The sequence below is a fragment of the Eptesicus fuscus genome, chromosome 22, assembly GCF_027574615.1.
Source record: "Eptesicus fuscus isolate TK198812 chromosome 22, DD_ASM_mEF_20220401, whole genome shotgun sequence".
Lineage (NCBI taxonomy): Eukaryota > Metazoa > Chordata > Mammalia > Chiroptera > Vespertilionidae > Eptesicus > Eptesicus fuscus.
Genome location: NC_072494.1, coordinates 38,356,902 through 38,366,010, shown reverse-complemented (window position 1 = coordinate 38,366,010; position 9,109 = coordinate 38,356,902). Strand labels below are relative to the sequence as shown.

The 9,109-nt window shown below is 39.0% G+C and overlaps 1 pseudogene; it reads right to left on the bottom strand.

The window, feature by feature from the left end:
• Positions 1-4,492: 4,492 nt before the first annotated feature.
• Positions 4,493-6,429, bottom strand: LOC103297582 (pre-B-cell leukemia transcription factor 3-like; annotated as a pseudogene).
• Positions 6,430-9,109: the final 2,680 nt, after the last annotated feature.

The window sequence follows — 9,109 nt, the reverse complement described above, 5'->3', positions numbered from 1 at the left end:
ATGTTGGGTTTGTGTGAAAAATCTGACCAAACTAAAACTACACTTCATGCAGTATCTAAAAATAATCAAATGACAATTACTATGCACTATCAATAACCACTTTAATTGTAAATGGATTAAATGTTTCAATCAAAAGACATAGTGTAGCTGAATGAGGAAGAAGACAAAGCCCATACATATGATGTTTACAAGGGAGCCACTTCAAATTCAAGACACACAGAAACAGAACATAAAGGGATGGAAAAAAAGATATTTCATGCAAACTGAAAAGAAAATTGTTAGCAATTCTTATGTAAGATAAAATAGACTTTATAACAAAGTCTATGATAAGAGACAAAAAAGGGCATTAAATAATGATGAAAGGCATTAAACAATAATGATCAATCCAACAATAAGATATAAACCTTGTAAACATTTATGCACCCAACATACCACAAAAATATATAGAACAAATATTGATAAACATAAAGAGAATGATCAATAGTAATACAGTCATTGTGGGGACTTTAACACCACATTCACATCAATGAATAGACCATCCAGAGAGAAAATCAAAAACAAAACAGCAGCCTTACATGACACACTAGACCAGATGAATTTAATTGATATTTTTAGGATATTTGACCCCAAAGCAGCAGAACATATATTTTTTTTCAAATGCACATGGAACATTTTCAAAGATAGAATACATTAGGCCACAAAACAAGGCTCAACAAATTTAATAAGATATAAGTCATAGCAAGCATCTTTTCTGACCATGGTGGTATGAAACTAGAAATCTATTTCAAGAAAAAAATTAAAAACACACAAACATATTGAGGCTAAATAACATGTCACTAAACAATGAATGAATTGACAGTAAGATCAAGAAAGAAATCAAAAGATACTTTGAGACAAATGAAAGTGAAAAAACAACCAAAAATATATAAGACACACCCAAAGCAGTTCTAAGAAGAAAATTCATAGCAATACAAGCCTACCTCATAAAACAAGAAAAACATCAAATAAATAATCTAACCTTATACTATAGGAACTAGAAAAAGAACACAAACAAAGCCCAAAGGGAGTAAAAGGAAAAAATCACATTAAAAATAAATGAAATAGAATCTTAAAAAATATTTAAAAATCAAGGAAACCAAAAGCTGGTTCTTTGAAATGATAAACAAAGTTGATAAACCTTTAACTAGAATCAGTAAGAAAAAAAGAGAGGAACCAAATAAATAAAATCAGAAAAACCAAGAGGGAAAGGGACAATTGACACTACAGAAATTCAAAAAAATGTATAAGAAAATACTATATGCCAATAAATCTGCCAACAAACTTGACAATCTGAAAGACATGAATAAATTCCTAGAAGCATACAATTTCCAACACTGAATAAGAAACAGAAAATCTGATGAGACTGATAACTACTAACAAAATTGAATTAGTAATCAAAACAAAGAAAAGTCTGGGACCTACACTGCACAGGTGAATTTTACCAAGCATTCAAAGAATAATTAACACCTATCCTTCTCAAACTATTCCAAAAAAATTCAAGGGGAGGGAAGGCTCCCAAGCTTGTTTTACAAGACCATAATTTATCCTAATTCCAAAACCAGACAAGGACACCACAAAATAACAACAAAAAAACTATCGGCCAATATAGCCTAATGAACATAGATGCAAAAATCCTCAACAAAATATTAGCAAATACAATGCACCAATACATTAAAATGATTATACATCATAATCCAGTGGGATTTATTTCTGGGATAAAGGTTGGTTTAATATCCACACATTAATTAATGTGATAGACCACATAAACAAAATGAAAGATAAAAATCATCTGATCACCATTCCAGATAACATGTGAGAAAAGACCTGAATAAATTGAAGAGAAAATGAGAATGTGTTTTTGTCTTCTCTCACTTTCACCAGTAAGTTTTCCAAATCAACTGCATTACCAAGAATATTAGGGCACTTTGACATGGGTTCCTCTAAATCTCTTCTCTTAACTCAAATATTTCTTTATATTAGTCTTCCTTTCTTTGCCTGTGTCCTCCCTGGAGAACAAGAGTCTGCTCCCATGCCTAACACTAATCTCCATCTCTAACTAAAGAAAAGCAATGTAGTGGTGTTCTCAGCTGCATATATACTAGTATACATTTCTGCCTCCAGGAAACACTGCCACATTCACAGAGTATAAGTCTGAAACTGTTGATGCTTCATAAAATAACACAGATAGATCTCAGTGACACATTTCAAAAGGACACGTTCATTAAAGTGTTGATTCCCTCATCACATAGTGAGCACCTACTTACATGCCTGGTTTTAGCAGTGATGATAGAAAGACAGCCAGGATGCCAAATCTTTGACCAGCTGTCTCTTGCTTATATTCTTCATAGGGTATATTAAAATTTCACAATAGATCTTATTCTTTTATATTCTTACTAGAGGCCCGGTGCACAAAATTCGTGCACAGGTAGGATCCCTAAGGCCTGCCCGGCAATCAGGGCCAATCTGTGGGGTGATTGGTGGGGCGATCAGGGGGCTTGGCTGGCCTAGGACCTGGGCTGGGGGCAGCTCCTGTGTTGAGCATCTGCTCCCTGGTGGTCAGTGCACATCATAGAGACCGTTGCACCGTTTGGTCGATTTGCATATTAGGCTTTTATTACATAGGACTAGGGCATATTTGTCACAAATGACACTACAGGGAAGTGCACACTTGTTCCCAAATAAAATACAGTGTCTTCTTTTGATGATCTGGGCTGGTTCACATGTCCTATCTACAGTGTTTTTCAGCCAGTCTAACTTAAAGTCTTAGGATGACTTTGGGGCTTTTTCTATCATGTCTACTCCAGGAATTTGACAAGCTGTTCTCTTTTTTTTTTTTTTAATGAAATAGTAAAATGAAGAACAGATAGATGATCTTAAGTGTAAGAACCTGTCTTCCTAAGGCCCAGAGTAAAATGACTCAAGGAGCTCACTCTATCTAGACTTTCCTCTATGCCCATCCCAGTACTGTTGGCTTTTCCTGCTGCTGCTCCAGCCCCATTGGAAATAAGAGATGAGGGATATAATAATCCCACTGACAACCTTCTTGACAAAACATATCTTCCCTGTTTGATCCACCTGTTGAAAGATACACCTGCTTCTCCCATCTTTTCTCTCCAACATAAACACTGAATCATAGATCCCTAAGAAACTTTAAAATGTCTCTAATTTTACTGTAGGCTGATAATTTCTTCTATTATCAGGTGTTTATTCTGCTTTCCATGACCTATCAGAAAATAAATAACCATATGATAAATAATTAAGAAATCAATATTACATAAAGTCCATCTTTTTCTATGTCTAATGTATCAGATTTAAATCCAATTAGTAGTCTTGCCATTGTTGGCTGGATAGCTTTGAAAGGTTGTCTCCACTTACAGACATTACCCACTTGCAAAATACAACTCCAGTCTCTTCCTCTCTCACACACAGTTCTGCCCCTATTTTGAAATTATAATTTTCTGCCAGTTTTTACTGGGAAACCATAAAAACTTTGGAAGCCATGGTTATGAACTCTTAGGAAATCTTATTTACTTCACAACTGGATGAGTTATCTTCTATTTCCCATTTTAAAAAATGTCAAGTCTGCTAACTTTTCCAAAACCTAGACATAGCACTATAAACTTTAAAGCAATTCCTTCCATTTGTAATGTGTTTGTAAGCACAATGTCTACTCTGATCCTCAAAAAGCCTTGTGAAGTGAGCAGAGCAGGAAGTACTAACACCATTTTATAGAAGAGAAGTGTGGTGCACATTGTGGCGAATTTGCCAAACTCCAAATTCTTTCTTCAGTGTAACTGCCTTTATCCCCAATCTATATGGTCTGATCCGCAAAGCCCATTTTTGTATAAATATGATCCCAACTCTGGTCAAGGTTGGTTGAATCAGGAAGTATCCCAACTGGATTACTTTTATCTTCTTAATTAAAAACCTGGAACTGGGACAGAAATAGAGATTGCAGAGAGAAATGTGTAGCCGAAATAGGAGAAAAAGACAAGAAGTGGGAATGATGAAATGAAGCTGTCCATGTAGAAGGAATTATAACATTAATTTTTTTAACAGAGATAGCCAAGCAGGTTCTTTATTCCAGCTCCATAAGCAATATGAAAGAAAGATGATCAAAAGTCTAGGATGGAGAATGCCAGGAGTTCTATTTAGGTGAGGTAAATTTTTGCATCAGCTTTAACGATTGAGGTTTAGCATATATTGTACTTTTTCACCCTTAAGGCCAAGTAATTGGCAACTGTAGAACCATGAATGTAAAATATTGATGACAAATTATGATAAAATAGCCACAGAACTATCAACAATGTTAAATCTTGGCCTCATTGGATAAAGTGCTTTTATAACATTGTGTGTTTTTAAGTATAAATACAAATGATTATGAGTCCTTAAAAAACAGATTACCAAGTGCTCTAATAAAAGAAGGTTCTACAGGAAAGCTGTAGATGGTCGGCTACAACAATGCTTTCCTTTCTCCCATATTGCCCTGAATGCACTTCCAAGGCCTGTCAGCGCAGGGAAGGTGTTGCCAGAGATTAGAGGTATCAGAGTGCACACTTCCGAGGCCTTCTGTAGAAGTCACAGAAGATGGAGTTGTTATGTCCTGCAGCCTCCATTAGCATTTAATCCTCAGCCAATGAGTGAGAATATTTTTTCCATAGATTTTTTTTTTTTAGAGGGAGTGGAAAGGATGGGGGAAGGGAAGAGAGAGAAAGAGAGAGAAAGATCGATGTGTTAGAGACTACTCTCGACCCAACCAGGGATGGAGGATTAAACCTGCAACCAAGGTAGTGCCCTTTGGTCCATGGGCCAATGCTCTAACCACTGAGAAACTGGTCAGAGAAAAATCGTACAGTGACCTTCTGATTCATAGGTCAACACTCAACCACTGAGCCATACCAGCCTGGCCCCATTAGCAGTTAAATTATGTGGACTGTACAGTGAATTTCCTCCAAGGCCATCACTGCAGCCTCCCCTCTGGGGGATCACAGGATAGAGGGTGCACCTGTGAGTGCACATTGACTCCGACTTGGGACCTTCGGTAAGAATCTCCGTTCAGACTGCATGTTCATGAACATGTCCCGGAACCTGGGAGAAAAAGAACCAGAAGAAACAGATTTGGCGAGGTGGGCGACTTGGTCTGGTTGTTCTGCACAGCTGCAGCCACGCGTGTGCGGCTGGCACGGCTGTCTTTGCAGCGTAGAGGTTGGCTTCTTCCGGAAACTTGCCGATAATCTTCTTGTACCTGATTCCTTTGTCGCCAAACCAGTTGGATTCCTTGGTCCAGGCATGTCATTTGATGTTCTCCTTTCCTGCTGTACGAGATGGGTCTGCAGGGCTGGGGCACTGACACGGCGTTTCTGGGCCAGCTCCTCTTTGGCTTCCTCACTGGGATAGGGGTAGCTGAGTAAAAATATTCACTCAGGATTTCTGTGGCCTGTTGACTGAAGTTATGCCTTTTTCGTCCGGCATCAAGGAATCGTGATCTTAAAATCATAACTGCTTCACAGCCTTTGCATGGGCTGCATCTGAATGGAACAAAACGTGCCTGCAAGCCAACCAGCACCAAGAATTGCCAGCAGCCTCTAAACCTCTAGAAGCCAGCAGAGAGGCATGAGATGGACCAACCCTGTGGGGCCTTGATTTTGACGTCCAGCCCCCAGAGCTGTGAAGAATAAAATTAAGTCACCGTGTTTATTGATCTACAGGATTCCTCATTTTATTGAGCTTCACTTTACTGTGCTTCACAGGTGTTGCGTGTTTTTTACAAATCGAAAGCAAAGACCCTTCACCAGCAAAAAGAATAGGACTCGCTTTATTGCCATACACACTTTATTGCGGTGGTGTGGAGCCGCAATATTTCCCAGATATGCCTGTAATCTGTTATGGCAGCCACAGGAAACTAATACAGTGATTAAAAGTATAGGTAAATGTAAAGAATGGAAAGAAATTAGAGACTGATAACTTAAGAATAAATTATGAAATATCACATGATCTCACTCATTTGTGGAATATAATGAACAACATAAACTGATGAACAAAATCAGATCCAGAGACAGAGAAGCATCGATCAGACCGTCAAGCCTCAGAGGGAAGGCAGGGGAGGGTTGGGGGGAGGGGGAGAGATCAACCAAAGGACTTGTATGTATGCATATAAGCATGACCAATGTACACAGACACCAGGGGGGTGAGGGCACGAGCAGGGGTGGGGTGGGGGGCAATGGGGGGGATAAGGACACATATGTAATACCTTAGTCAATAAAGAAAATTTAAAAAGAAAGAAAAAAGATTTTAAAAAAAGAATAAGTTATGATAGTCTTGGATGTTTAAACCACAATGTCCACATGAAAAGGCTAGGAGTGAATACTCACTTGATCCTGAATTGGTCATTCAGCTTTTATTTAACACCTATTACGTGCCAGGGGGCAGCACCTGTTGAGGATACAGAGCCCTTGGCCTTCAGGAGCTCGCCACTTGTGAGCCTGTGTTGGAGTTGAGCTTTTGAAGTCTAAGCTAGTAAAGGGTAATTATTATTCTAAAGTTTACTTTTACCATTTTTTAAAGGATTAATGAGGTGTTTTGTTTTTTCTTTTACCTGCTATGGCTTTATCAGGGGAAAAAAAATATCCTTTTTCCTTCCTCATTAACACCAACATATATACTATCTGCTCTTCCCCCACCCCAGTCAGCCCAAAAAAGAAACAGTAAGATGTTTCTTACTCTGGAAGCTTCTTGGTGCAGGAAAGAGAAAAACAGCACTTTTCGCATAAGTTTCAGAACCAGAAGGCTTTGTGTTTGAAAAATTGAGCCCACTCGGGAAACTAGGACAGTGGGTCCACAAGTGGGAACGGGTGGACACTGTGGCTTTAAGGGAGAGTGGGTGGCACAGCTCCAATGCAGCTTAATTTCCATAAAGAAGAGAGGATTCCATGAATTGAAAGCACTTGGTGTTATGGAAATCTGTATGCTTCTCATAAACAACACCCCATAAATAGATTTCAGAGGGAAAACAGTTGTCTGAACACCCATGGAGACTAAAGTCTCTCAAAAAAAAAAAACAGTTTCATATTGTTTTGAAATTAGAATATCTAAGGGCATCGTTTATTTGTTGCTTGCTAAAAGGAGAAAAAGTAGATCATGGGACATAACAGGTTTTCTTCCCCTCCTCCTTCTCTTTCACTAAAAAAGAATAACCTATATGATTTACAGAGCAACGAGTCAGATTAACATACAGCTCATAGTTCCTTTTCAATTTTTTAAAATACATTTTATTGATTTCAGAGAAGAAGGAAGAGGGAAAGAGAGATAGAAACATCAATGATGAGAGAGAATCATTGATTGGCTACCTCCTGCAGGCGCCCCCTACTGGGGATCGAGCCCACAACCCGAACATGTGCCCTGACCAGGAATTGAACCATGACCTCCTGGTTCATAGGTTGACACTCAACCACTGAGCCACGCCGGCTAGGCCATTTTCAATTTTGATGAAAAGCGTAGTTTTCTATAATGTAAAATGTGTAATGCATTTTAATACATAAAATAAACAATGTATATGTTTAAATGTTCCCAGGTGATGGTTCCATCTGAGGGGAATTTACATAACTTATATAGAAGTTAGGTATTTAATGAAAAAAATGTTCTAGAAGGAATTTGTGGCAAACGGCTCCAGAAGAAGCTGGGAATATCTCAGTAAGCGCCTCGCTTCTTCTTAACAAACAGAACCTGAGACACAGCCTGTATACAGCTAAGATCCCCGCTCCTTCAGCGCTGTGTGCTCATGAAGTTGCCGCATTGCGGAGGCCCCACCTCTTCTCGTTTCACTTACTAAGAGAAGAAACAGCCAGCTCTGTATGTTGCAAATACAGACAATGTGACACAACAGGACCATTTCCTCCTGGGGTTTTCCATGGTGAGTCATACTTTAAACATTTTTTTGGATCACGGCTAACTGAAAGATTGTAATCTTATAATTTCTACCCATAGAGTTCCCCACAGCCAAGCTGGCCAAGAAGGCGTACAACTTCAAATTGACTCCCAGGTGTGGGCATGAACGCTTTGGATCACTGTCCAAATCTTAGCCTCTTCACACTTTCCTGACCTGCGGAAGGCTTGAGTCCCAGGACAATCCAGTGGTGGGAAAGGAACTGACATTGCAACTTTTCATGGGCTGCCATGAGTGGGAAGTTGGTAACAACATTAATTTGATTTATAAAACATAAAGAAATGTGGCATTTATTGGCCTAGAGATAGGTGAATTGATTTAAGCCTATTACTGTTGCATGTGGAGCATCTATGCATAAGAAGGGTCTATATTACTCAAAATATAGGGTAATTTGAGGAAAGTTTGAACAATATTGACTAAAGATGCATCTTTTAGTCTTTTGTAATGAATCATTCATTACATTTAACTTAAAAAGTTTAAACTCCACATGATTTGTCCATACTTTAAAAAATGTGATCTGCTATCAGTCTGTAAATTCTCTTTTCTTTAGATCTTCTAAGAGTGCATGTGTGGCCCAGTGGATAGAGCGTCGACCTGCGGACTGAAAGGTCCCTGGTTCGATTCCGGTCAAGGGCACGTACATGGGTTGCGGGCACATCCCCAGTGGGGGGCGTGCAGGAGGCAGCTGATCGATATTTCTCTCTCATCGATGTTTCTAACTCTCTATCTCTCTCCCTTCCTCTCTGTAAAAAATCAATAAAATATTAAAAAAAAAAAGAGTGCATGTGTAATCCATACTTCCCCAGTCACCAAATTAGTAAAGAAAACCCACTGGTACCCTAACCACTTGTACTAAGCTGCGTTTTTACCCTTGTAATTACTGTCACCCCCACTACTCTCTCCTCCCAAAAGCCCCTGGAGCAGCTTGTCATCTCTGCGTGTTATGGTGGCAAGTGCTGGTCACTCTCGGATCACCAGCTGAGTCCCTCAGGGCCTTGAGCTTAATTAAAAGTTGGTTTTCCTGCTGATTCTCTCCTTCTGGTTGCTGAAAACACAATCCTGCAGACTCAGTACTGTAAAATGCCCTATTTGCCTTTATTGCTGCTTCTGCTACTCTCTTTCCCCATC